Genomic DNA, 14,004 nt, shown 5'->3' on the forward strand with positions numbered 1-14,004 from the left:
GGTGAGATTTTGTTTTGAGGTTGTTTGTTGTTCAATTTTGTAATTGTCTCTTTGTGGTGTTTCTGCATTGATGTCGGTGGTATGAAGAACGGTGACGGCTGCTTCTTCATTGAAGCGGTCCATTAAGTTGATAACAGGGTTGATTAGTCTTGGTGTTTCTGCTGTGATGCTGCTCGGTTGAAGATCAGCGGTGGTTTCTTCATTGAGTCCAATTGTTGGGTTGGAGGTAGCATTGCTGGTTGTCGGTGCTTCGCTGTATTGTGCGGGATGTAGTGGAAAGTGATGTTGCCCCACTGTTCTTGTGATGTAAGGGGTAATGGGGTCGGGGACCTCCCACTCTCTTGTTGAGTGCTCCCATCTTTTTCTGCCTGTTTCAGGAGATTCTTTGCATGTTTGAGGTTTCCATGTTGGGATGTCGGTGTACCGTGGTTGTTGCGAGGTAAGGTGTGAGGTATAAGGATTTTTCTCTTGTAGATTTTGTTCTGGTTATGGCTTTTTTAGGTGTGTTTCCTTCCAATGGGGCTACTTCTTGTGGGTTCTGTAGGTGTTGTGTGTTCCCGTCTCTTGTTGCACGATCTTGTTCTCTTTCTCTGTGTCCTTTTCTGGGTTGTGCCATTTTCCAGTATTAGTGCAGGCGTAGTAGGTGGTTGGTCCTCTAAGCTGTGTTGTGCAGTCACAGTGACCTCGGTTTTTCCTTCTCTGGATACGCTGGACTGTTCTCTGGCTCAGTGTTGCTTTCCTGTCGATGGGTAGGGTGTGTTTCCTAAGGGTGCACAGTCGGGGGTGGGGGGGTTAGGGTGTTAATGGCCTGCTGGAATAGGACTTAATTGAGTTAGGTTGTGGTGGATTTCCGGGATTTATTGAGTACTGAACTAAGCGCAGTTAGATTATTTGAGAGACCTGTATAGTGGGAGATAGTCCTGTCAGTCCATTCTAAACATCACACAATGCAGTTTAGAGACAGACCCCCTGCCAAACTTGAGAGACCTGCACAGTGGGAGAGAGGCCCATCAGTGCAATCAAAACATCACACAATGCAATTTGGAGACAGAACCACTGCTAAATTTGAGAGACCTGTATAGTGGAAGAGAGCCTAGACGCTTTTGTGAACCCTCGCCGGACCTGGACGAAAATAGTAAGGTTATCGGGGAAACGCACTGAGTGACTTGACACGCATGTGTCTCGAGGGCTGTTCCCAACCTGTCAAGCTGTGTAGTATTTTGAAGTATTTTGAAGTACTGCCCGCGCACCGAATGGAACAAACTCTGTTACGGGTCCGCCACACTTAGCGGAAGTAAAGTTTCCCATACAGCCAAGAAATAAGATAAACCAGAATTGATCCGTGACATCTGGGAAGCAGGAACTAAGATCTGCTAGGACTAGGTGTCTCCTAGTATAAAGCTCAAGTCCAACCAGGATATGATCCTGTTACGGGGGATTTGAAATAGAGATGTCCACCAACTAACAAGAAATTGTCTGTCCTGAAGAAGGCCTTAAAAAGTATTGGTTGCCGAGACACTAGGGATAGTGTTTTATCTCCTAAAATGGCCGAAACATGTCGACACTTGACAACAGACTAGCTAAAGAATATAGTCTGGTATCTGTAAACTACTGAATTGTTCAGAGTGGTTTTTTTACTAAGATAACAAAACCCCATATGAAACATTGTGTTTTTTAAGAAGCGAGCGAGAAGATATATTGATGTCCCACGATTAATGTGTGTCCCATTGATTTGTTTCTATCTCTCTCCCTTTTTTAAATTTTCTAAAGTGGTCTTAACACTTAATAAATTGATATGGACATATTGAAAAATTGCCATGTTTAGTGTGTATTCATTGAGTTGAATGGTTCCGTTCCTTTTGCACAAAATACGAGATGTTTTGCATAAATCTGACTTACTAAATTTGAAGGTGAAATCCATGTTTACAATATATCTGTAGATCATTTTGCCAGTACTGGTTGGACATAGAGTGGGGTAGTTAGTTTTTATCAATTGTGTATTTTTCTGATATTGTGTCTCCCGTTCCGAGATACTGGCCCCCCGAAAACAAAAATTTGAGGGAGATTACCTCTGTAGAGATAACTAGTGGGAGAGAGGCCTATCAGTGCAATCTAAACCTCATACAATGCAATTTGGAGACAGAACCCCTGCTAAGTTTGAGAGACCTGTATAGTGGGAGAGAGGCCTATCAGTGCAAGCTAAACATCATACAATGCAATTTGGAGACAGAACCCTGCTACGTTTGAGAGACCTGTATAGTGGGAGAGAGGCCTATCAGTGCAAGCTAAACATCATACAATGCAATTTGGAGACAGAACCCTGCTACGTTTGAGAGACCTGTATAGTGGGAGAGAGGCCTAACCGTGCAATCTAAACATCATACAATGCAATTTGGAGACAGAGTCCCTGCTAAGTTTGAGAGACCTGTATAGTGGGAGAGAGGCCTATCAGTGCAATCTAAACATCATAAAATGCTATTTGGAGAAAGAACGCCTGCTAAATTTGAGAGGCCTAACCATGCATTCTAAACATTATACCATGCAGTTTGGAGACTGAACCCCTGCTAAATTTGAGAGACCTGTATAGTGGGAGAGAGGCCGATCAGTGCAATTTAAACATCATACAATTTGGAGACAGAGCCCCTGCTAAATTTGAGAGACCTGTATAGTGGGAGAGAGGCCTAACAGTGCAATCTAAACATCATACAGTGCAATTTGGAGACAGAAACCCTACTAGGTTTGAGAGACCTGTATAGTGGGAGAGAGGCCTATCAGTGCAATCTAAACATCATACAGTGCAATTTGGAGACAGAACCCCTGCTAGGTTTGAGAGACCTGTAGAGTGGGAGAGAGGCCTATCAGTGCAATCTGAACATCATACAATGCAATCATCTTCTTTACTTTGGGTTTGGTAAGTGGCTTGGAAACTGGGGTAGAGTAGTTGCTCTACTCCTGGCCCAGGCCACTCCTACCTTACTGGTCCTTGTAGATGATGGTTGACGGCCGGCCGCTGCTTCCCCTGCAGACCCCGGCTGACACTTCTTGGAGCCGCCTCTGTTGGAACTGCCCTTGGCCTTAGGGCCCTTAGCCGCAGGGCTGCACGGGCAGAGGGCTGCCCTGGGAGAGTCGGTTATGACCTAGATGGGGTACCAATCAGGGAGTGGGGCGGGCTGAAAGTCGGGCTTAGGAGAGGGAAACACGGAAGGGAGGCTAACTGAGGAGCGGGGCTGATGGGGCTGCACACGGGCCTGGGGGGGGTCTGGGCTGGTGGGGGAGATCAAATTAGTGGCCTAGATGGTCAAGACTCACTGGCAGGCTTCCTGACAGAAGTGCTCACCATCCAATCAGATGCAGGGTGGGCGGATGGGGAGGCGGGAGTAGCGGGGATGCGGAAGAGGGTGTGGGGAGGGAGGGGAAGCAGCGACCAGGGCTGGAGAGGGCTTGGGGTCAACAAGATAGAATCAAAGGCCTGTGAGGCCAACGGAAGGTCGACAGAGCATGCTGCACTCACTGGGCTTCCAGCTGGGCTTACACAATTATATGGAAGAAACACCAAAAGCGAGGGGCTAGATGGGGGGCCTCACCTGTGAGCAGCCGGGAGCAAAAGTGGCGCGCAGAGGCGGCACGCAGCGGGTCTAGGTCCCAGCTGGAGTGTGGATGTCAGGCAGCCAATCAGGGGCTATGTGAGGGACGGAGGCGGGGGAAACAAGGAAGGGACTCGGGCACGAAGGAAAGCGCTGGAGCGCTTTACTACACAATTATATGAAACAAAACCACCAAAAGCGAGGGGCTACATGGGGGGCCTCACCTGTGCGCAGCCAGGAGCAAAAGTGGCGCACAGAGACGGCTCGCAGCGGCACTAGGTCCCAGCTGGAGTGTGGATGTCGGGCAGCCAATCAGGGGCTATGTGAGGGACGGAGGCGGGGGAAACAAGGAAGGGACTCGGGCACGAAGGAAAGCGCCGGAGCGCTTTACTACACAATTATAAGGAGCAAAAACACCAAAAGCAAGGGGCTAGATGGGGGGCCTCACCTGTGCGCAGCCGGGAGCAAAAGTGGCGCGGAGAGGCAGCTAGCAGCGGGACTAGGTCCCAGCTGGAGTGTAGATGTCAGGCAGCCAATCAGGGGCCATGGGAGGGACGGAGGCGGGGGAAACAAGGAAGGGGCTCGGGCACGAAGGAATGTGCCGGAGTGCTTTACTACATAATTATAAGGAGCAAAAACACCAAAACCGAGGGGCTAGATGGGGGGGCCTCACCTGTGCGCAGCCGGGAGGAAAAGTGGCACGCAGAGGTGGTTCGCAGCGGGACTAGGTCCCAGCTGGAGTGTGGATGTCGGGCAGCCAATCAGGAGCTATGGGATGACGATACCTTTGATGTTACCAGGGCCATTTGTCATAACACATCACTTTGTGTGATGTCATCAGGTGCTGTGGTCATATGATGTCATATTCTGTGATGCAATACGGTACATGATGTCACTTCTGCTATCATTGTCATTTTCTACTTTTGTACTGCATTACAATGTGGTTAGGGGATATATTAACTGCTCCCCAAATCTATAACAATCAGCTAGCTATTCCTTCATTAGGTCATTGTATCTTAATGAGAGCTATGGCCACAACATTACAATGGTCTGACAAGCCTAATAATTGTAGTGTTTCTTGTATGTGGCAGCTCTGTGATAATGTTTCGAGTCTGTGTGTGTTAACCTTGTATGTGACATCTATGGACTGTAGAATGTAAGGATACAGTGAATGGATCAGCGCATTTTTTTAATTGGGCACATTATCACTGTGTGCATTTTATTTTGAATTTGTGTAATGTGATATTCCACAATGGTGAATGAACCCCTTAATTGTAGTATTTGCAGGCTACTGGAATTCAGTGCAGCAAAATGTATGCAGCCTGTGCAAGATATGACCGTTCAGGATCTGATTTATGGCCATACATGTCACGGGAGTTTTACAATTATGGGTCGCTGGCTCCTTGTTGCTTGATCACTAAACTTTAGTGAGCACACAAAACAAGACAGGGATTACAACAGTTTAACAGATAATTAGTCTCTGCTTGATTTTTTAGTACATGATAGAGAAACATAATCTCCAAACCAAAATCTGCAAAACTTTTCTTTACACGTAGTGAGTACTTCCATTGTATCATTAAGAAAACAATAACAGTTCAACGGTTGATTTTGAGGGGCACCAACCACTTCACTACATACAATTATAAAAAATTTGAAATTACTTATCATGTTGTTGCTATGAAGTGTCATGATAAGTATTTGACAGGGAACATGATATTGGTTATGTTAAATTACGTGTAATGCACTCTCAATACACAAACCCCATCAAAATGATATACACACAATCACTGTAAAAGTTTTATTGAACCAGAGAAAATTAATCCTCAGATTTCACAAATGATTGTAAACACAAAAGGTTTACTTTTTAAATTTAATTTAAAGAGTAGCACGGAGGAGTTACTATGACAAAATGACTGCTGCTCTATTGGAGAAGAAGGATAAGCAGTGGCCAAACCACATACTCTGTCCTCTAAATACTGCAATCCTACAGTGATCCCAATCATAAAGGTAAACAGGCACAGTCAGGCACTATACCTACTATACCTTTTACAGTAACTAACGTGGACCCTGAGCAGGCTGTACTCTTAACAGTGCTGTGAATGTGATAATATTAGCAACCCAAACAGAAAATGGCACAACAGTCCCAAAAAACAAAGACACATGACCAATCAATGTTCTATAAAGATATATGTATACATGAATCACAAAACACCCAAAAGAAAATAAAGTGTTTTAAAAAAATAAATAATAGCGAATAAAAACACAATAAAAAACACACCATTTGGAAAGAACACAGACAATGATAAAATGTTGATGTAGCAAGCACTCTTGGTAATATAGCAAGGGTGAAAGGCAAGACATTGCAACAATGGGCCTCATTCCGAGATTGGTGGTAGTCATGGCGCTATTTGCGCCATGACTGCCACCAATAACGGGTCCGGCACCGGTCTAGTTCAATGGGGACTTACCGGTGTAGTCCAACCTTTGCGGGACCGGTAAGTCCCCATTGAAAATACCATTCCCCATTCCCATTTGAGCCCCCATAGGGCTCAATGGGAATGGGGAGGGTGCAAATAACGGGCTCGCGCATGTGAAGCCCATTATTTGCGCCCTGGTCCCTTTGCGGGTCCCGTCCATAAAGCCTGGTCAGACCAGGCGTTACTGGAGGGACCCGCTAAGGGACCTTGTAGTAGGGCAGTAAGGGATTACCGGCACCGGTCTCCTTACCAGTGCCCGGTATCCCTTACCGCCCTACTCGGAATGAGGACCATTGGGCCTCATTCCAAGGTTGGTGGTAGTCATGGCACTATTTGCGCCATGACTGCCATCAATAACGGGTCCGGCACCGGTCTAGTTCAACGGGGACTTACCGGTGTAGTCCGACCTTTGCGGGACCAGTACGTCCCCATTGAAAATGCCATTCCCCATTCCCATTTGAGCCCCCATAGGGCTCAATGGGAATGGGGAGGGCACAAATAACGGGCTGGCATATGTCAAGCCTGTTATTTGCACCCTGGTCCCTTAACGGGTCCCATCCACAACGCCAGGTCAGACCAGGCGTTAAAGGAGGGACCCACAAAGGGACCTCGTAGTAGGGCGGTAAGGGATTACCGGCACCGGTCTCCTTACCGGGGTCCGGTATCCCTTACCGCCCAACTTGGAATGCGGCCCAATGTCACCTAAAAGGATATGTCTTGGTTGAAAAAGGTGCTCATGAGTGGCATATCAGTCTGTAGGTTTCGAAAAGTGGACCATGGAGCTGGAACTCACAAAAGTGCCTGAATCCGTTTTTAGGCTGTTTGCTGGTGTCAAACCAGACTGCACTATGCTGTCTTTTAGGGTCAAAACAGGTTCTGATGCAGTGAGTTCTGAGGGTCCAGACAACGATTCAGCATCGAGTTGGTTCGAAGCAGAGCTCCGTGCAGTTTCGAAGGCAGCATTTGAGCAATGCAGTTCAGTGAGCCCACCAGGGTCAGTCTGAAGGTCAAGCAGTTTCAGGTTGATGTTTGCTGTAGGACTAAGTTGATGGGTGACACTATTCTTACAGTGGTTTGAGTCAAGGCCAGGAGCGGTTCAATGCTGTGACCTTGGTGGCTCTGTGCGTTGTTCTAAAAAGGTGGCAGTTTGAAATAATCTGTAGTGGTGAACTGGTGCTCTAGCCGAATGGGTCATGTGCTCGACTTGTTAGATATGATGTTGAGCCAGTTTGATTTTTGCGAAATAATGGTTCACCATGGATACTGATGTTTCGAAGGCATTCAAACACAGACGACTTGTGTGTGAGGACAGTTAGAAGCAGATAAAGGAATAAGGCTGTTTGACTTTTTCGCATACTGTGAGTCCTAATCCAGGGGCTCAATGACGAAAAGCCTTTTTCCTCTTAAATCCCAGGCCGGGGAGGCTAGATGGCACCTGCACAAGTTCTTCACCTCCAGTGAAGAGCCCGGGTGCAGCTTGCAGAGGGTGCAGGTCTTTGCCCAACAGCAGGTTACCCTCACTGTTCACTGGGAATAGTTAGTGGATAGAGCTTGTCTCAGCCTCGGAACATCTGCCTTCACCTCACAACTGCATGCCTTTAGAAAGGAACACTTCCCTAATGGGGACCAAATAAATGCTATCCTTATGAGTCCAAGATAAATCAAAGGAGTGAGAGGCCCTTTTCATGTAAAGGTTAAAAATGACAGGGGGTTGGCTAAAGGGGTGTCTAGTCAAATGGTCGACAGACAAATGGTCGACGGACAAATGGTCGACACAATTTGGTCAATAGGACAAATGATCGCATTTTTTTTTTAGTTATATATATTTTTTTAGGTTTTCGTTTAGGGAAAAAAGGGGTTTTTAGCAAAGAAAATGGGGTGGAGGGGACCCCCCCCAAAAAAAAAAAATGTGAAAAAACAAAAAAAAAATGTGATCATTTCACCTGTCGACCTTTTGGTGTCGACCATTTGTCCTGTCGACCATTTAGATTCGACCATTTGACCTACAACCGGCTAAAGGTATGCCTGTTGTTTTAAGGGGCCTAATACTTGTCAAGGTGACAAGTGACTTTTGCCTTCTTGCATAATACTCGACGTGCTTTGCTCTGCAGGAATTCGAGGGGACAGGAAGAAAAAAGAAGACCATAGAAAATCAAGAGGCGGGACCTTTCTTCCAGACTTTTCTTCTCTGTCTGGCTGTTCTATGGCCACCACTTCCCAAGCCTGCAGCTTCAATTGTTCTTCAGTATGCAACACCTTTGTATGAAGCTGGCCCTTTCGTTATGGGTGTACTATTTGAAACATGGTTCAGAGGAGTCCTCTTGCTGAAGAAGTGTGACCTAACCGCCCAATGGATCAAAGAGATACACCTTTCCTGCCTAGCGTCCTGTTGGCTGAGCAGAGATACACCCTGGTTAGAACCAGCATAGCCTTTCCATAGCTAGACTGAGCCTGCAGGGGTGACATACATTATACAAATATGATATGACTTTAATAAAAACACACGTCTAAGTTATTAATATAGATTACCCTGCCACCAGACAGACAGTTCTCTATAATTATGATGGTTTTGGATCAGAGGTGCAAATGTAACTGCCACCTGTTTTTGCGAAGACTTTGCTTGTACAGCAGCTGCCAAACAGGCCAGATGAACCTTTGAGCCTACTCTGTGCTACAGAAGAGCAGGAGCTGCAGATCGGGGGACTGATGCAGCAGGACACGTGTGTTGAATATGCTTTTGGCATGGAGCTTTCTGAAAGGGGGCTCTATTAATCAGACAACCATTTCTGAGATGGAATTGCCTGTATCATTTTATTATTAAATACAAATCAAAACACTAGGGATTCCGCACTCTCATCAGATAGCAATTGCTTGCAGTTACAATAAGATGTTGCCGCAGATCGTGGGTTATAACAGTCGCCATAGTGCCTAGTGATAGTATAATTACAGTTCTTGCATTCATGGGAATGGAAGCAACCATTACTTGGGAAGTGAAGGATTAATGGCAGTGCAGACTTGCGAGTCCCTTATTGATGTGCATCTTTGAAAGCTTTGGCAATGTGTGCATTCTGTGCCCACGTGCTCTATGCAGAGGAAAGAAACCCCATACGCTTTGGGGAATGGGAGGATTGATTCCAGTAAAGCCTTGTAATCATGGGTAAGCAGTGTATTTCACAAGGTTCTTTTTTATGTGGAAGAAGGAAAAGTATTCCGTGCATGGAGGAGAAGGACCATAATGCAGATTAGCATTACAAACTTTGGCAAGCGGTACATTGTGAGCTCTTGGTCAGCACAGCATTCAGTACTGGGCTTGGATGGACTCATTGCAGTGCAGCCTTGTAATTTTGCCCAGACACTACATTTAGAGCTCTGGTTTTGGAATCAAGGGAGGAATGGAAATAATCAGCTATTGAAAGTGAATACATTATTGCAGACAATCCTTGTGATCTTGGGGAAAGGGTATATTCTGAGCGCATGTGTGCCCTTATGAAACATGGCTCACAATACTGTGCTGGAGCATTTCTTCCTGCATGGAGGTGCCTCCTCGCCCTTATTCACTCTTCCCAACTAGCCATTCCGGAAATGGGTTTGGCATTCTTCTCTCTGGGCCCTGAGAAAATGACTGCACAGTGACTGGCACAGGACTCAATGAATTGCAAGCAGGGTGGAGGCAGTTTGCTCTCACTGAATCTGACCCTGCTCTCTCCTCAACCTTAATTCATATTTCAAAATGGCCAGGAGTGCCCTCTGCCCATGCCTTCAACCTTTCCAGTTTCTGAGAACTGGCAGGAGCATATGTTTACCTTGCTGGTAGCTATTTGTGAGTAGTAACGTCTACGGCTGATAGTCATGTCACAAGAATTGATGTTCTGTTGATCATAGGCCTAAAGTGATCTAAAAAAGCACAATCCTCCAAAGTAATCAGACAGGCTACATTTTTGTAGGGATTGTAATGCTGAGTTTGAAAAGGCAAACCACATTACCCTCACATGACAGTGACAGAGGTTAATCACTTAAATTGCATAGATTTACTTCTCACTTACCAAGCTCTTCACTGCACCGCCTCACTAAGTTATTTAGTATTCACTAGTTGACAGCCTTACAGGGTCCAATTACTAGTATTTCATGGGGTAACAGGTAACTTATTTGGTATGACCCAAGTTGGGGGAATCAAGTGGCCTATTACTAGCACATATTGGGCCTCATTCCTAGACTGGTGGTAGTCATAGCGCTATTTGTGCCATGACTGCCACCAATAACCGGTCCGGCACCGGTCTAGTTCAATGGGGACTTACCGGTGTAGTCCGACCTTTGCGGGACCGGTAAGTCCCCATTGAAAATACCATTCCCCATTCCCATCTGAGCCCCACAGGGCTCAATGGGGATGGGGAGGGCGCAAATAACGGGCTCGCGCATGTCAAGCCCGTTATTTGCGCCCTGGTCCCTTTGCGGGTCCAGTCCATAATGCCTGGTCATACCAGGCGTTACTGGAGGGACCCGCTAAGGGACCTTGTAGTAGGGTGGTAAGGGATTACCGCACCGGTCTCCTTACCGGTGCCCGGTATCCCTTACCACCCTACTCGGAATGAGGCCCATTGTTTTGTAATGTCCACAGAAGGCTCCTTATATTCCATAACCCCTTTTATACTTTTAATATTCTTTATGACCTATTTCTACTTGTTTCTCCATTACATGTGTTCATGCCCAGGGCACACCGTTGCCCATGGATATCTGCTAGTATAGCAGCTTTCATATATGTCATGCTTGGCCAGAAAAACACTGAGCCTCTGCTAGTGAAGTTGATTGTGCAACATCGCAAGCCCATCACGCATCCAAACAGTACATGTGAACTAATGTTTATATTCTTCAAATCTTCCTTGTAACACATTCCAGTTAACTCCATACAGATTAGAATAAACCCATCTTTTCTACTTCATAATGTCTAAGGTCCAAATAACAGGAGTGGCATACACACATGCTAGCATAAAACATGTTTCCTCATGCTCCATGCCTGCCTCCTTCTCTCTGTGACACGTCTCCCCGAAGCGTATTTTACTTACACTGGCTGCGATCAGGACAACCCTGTCAGAGACACAATACTTAAATACACATTTGCACTCTAAATCTATTGAGTTGTGGATTAGACGCAGTATAAAAAAAACATTACAATAACAAAATAAATAAATAACATCCCAGGCCGTTCGCTGAGATCAGAATCACTGGGTCAGACTGTTTGCGCATCATTCCAAAGATCTAACGGATTTGGTAAATCCTTGCCAGTCAAAGAGGCCCAAATATGGAATGGCCTACCGAAAACAGCCAGACTAGAGAGCAGCCACTTGGCATTTAGGAACGCTCTGAAAACGTTCATTTTTAAACAACCCTAGAAACGTACAGGTTATGTAAATCACAGTCAGGTGTCTTGTCTTAATAATAGGTTGTGTTCGTCTAAATGTATGCGCCCTGATGCCTACGGGCTTGGGCGCAATATAGATATATAAATAAAGAAATAATGTTCCCATATTCTGTGTGCTCACAAATACATGCCGTTCACGTCAATATGGAATTAAGAATGATTAACACTCACAGATGGATGAACAGCCAACTGGTTGATCAGAGTACTGGTTTAAACCAGTGGTGGTGGCGGCATTTTTTGTGCGGGGGTGGGGGGGGGCTGAGACGTCCCATGTGGGTGAATCCGGATTCAGAATGAGCCACGGTAGGTCTTGTTTGGTAAATAGTTTCAGTGGAAGGGCCTAAATATTTTCCTTAATTAACGTGAGCAACTGAGGGTAGCGAGGTAGCCCAAACTAATGTAGGTGGTCCAGGTTGAAAAGGAGCCTTTTAAAGTACAATTTCTGCAGAAAAATTGGGTAATAATTCATAGAATTTGCATGTGGATCTCTACACTTAAGAAATCGAGTCATTGAAAGTGAATATTTTCAGTAGGAGGTACTAAATATTTCCCTAAACTAGCTTGAGGGATCCAGAATAGTAAGAGCAGCAGAATGCAACATAATGCAGTGAGGTTGAGGGAGGGGGAGCAAGAACATTTTTAAAATAATGTTTTCAAATGGTGCATGCCACAGCACAATGTTTAAGAAAAATGTAGTAAAAAGTCGGTAAATGCCATGCCACCAACAGAGTGTAGGAATATTTTACAACAGTTTCATTGGGCTGTGACTCAATCTATGTACCCTTCTAATGATCAATGTTAATATCTTGCATGATGCTGTGCTGTGGCCACTATCTATATATGTCAGCAGCGGCCCCTAGAAATCACGTGCATGAGACTACATTCATAATCTATCTATGCCAGTAATAATATCTGCAAATCTCTTGCATTGATAATTGGTCAATTAGATCAATTAGATAGTGCTTCGTGCTAGATTGCTGCGGCTTCTAAGCACTGCACCTGGGATCAAACTAAGGTTGCACGGCATAGCCCTGTTCCCAAGGTGAGTGCATTGCCCCTGAGCTATACTCCCAGCATGAAGCAGTGCTGTGGCTAACATCTATCTATGCCAGTTTTGGTCATTATACATTACTTGCATAAGGCTGTGCTGCAACACATAATATGTCAGTGCCAGTAGAGATCACTGTGAAACACATTAATTAGGCTGCACTGTGGCCACAATATGTCCATGCCAGTATGATCACTGCAAATTGTTTTCATGAGAATGCACTATAGCCAGAATCCATCTACACCAGTATTAGTCACTGCAATCACTTGCATGAGACTAATCTGCAGCCAAAGTCTCTTGAGTAATGGTCACTGTAAATCACAGGTATATAGCTGCTCTACAGCCACAATGTATGTATGGCAGTAATGGTCACGCTAAGGCACTTACACAAAGCTGAGCGCACATTATATGTATGCCAGTATGATCACAGTAAAACACATACATGAAGCTGATCTGGAAAATTAATGATATTCGACATTTTCTACTGAACCACCCTCCTCATGCCCATAAAGCACATATATGCTCTGCTTGCATGCTCATGCTCACAACCATGCAGTCAGTCGAGTATCTGTATGCAGACATACACACACACACACGCACACACACAAACTGACACTAAGATGAGCATACACATACATACAAGCACAGACTCACTCAAAGCTTGTGTGCACACACACACACACACACAATACAAACAAGCCTTACATTCAGACCTGCACACACATGTGCACACACACACACACACACCTATATACACACACAAATACAGTACAAACACTTACCTTGCGTTTAGGTCTTCTGCTCTATCAACAGTGCTGAATATTTTCTTCAGGAGGTGGAGTGTCTTGAGTTGAAATGAAGTCTGGAATTTCCAGTATGCCCCAGAAGGACATGGCCATGCAGGGCACGCTTGGTGCCGGCTGAACAGCGTGATTGCTGGGCAAAATTGGGGCTGGTACATGTGGGCCCTGACACTCTAGTGTTTGTATGCTTTTAAAGGGAAAAAAAAACTTTGAGTGTAACAAAAGCACTAGCATGAGCCTTGAGGCAGTTGGAGGGGGCATACCGGACACTAAAGACGAGATCAGGTGGTTGATGCCTCCATCTCTCCTGCATCTGCCAGAGTGACTTAATCCCAAATTGAAGGCCTTTGTTTCCAGGAGGTTTTTGCCTTCCCTGTCCTACTCCCCAACCCCTGCCACCACCACCCACCTGCTGGCCGAAAATCAAAATCAAAATAACATTGCTTCCTTATGCACGCACTCCTCGTCACTGTTGCTCATCATGGAAATACAAATTGCACCCTTTCCTATTTCCACAGCAACTAGCTTTTGATTGGTTTAAGACAGAGGCTCCCACTCCATGCATGAACTTGTATTTGCCCCACTAAAATAGGATAGGCACCCTTGGCATTTTCTTGTGCTACTAATTGCAATAATACCTTGTGTGTAAGGCAACCACTCATTGCCCTCGTTAAAT

This window comes from Ambystoma mexicanum, chromosome 4q, assembly GCF_040938575.1.
Source record: "Ambystoma mexicanum isolate Mex_15411 chromosome 4q, UKY_AmexF1_1, whole genome shotgun sequence".
Classification (NCBI taxonomy): Eukaryota; Metazoa; Chordata; class Amphibia; order Caudata; family Ambystomatidae; genus Ambystoma; species Ambystoma mexicanum.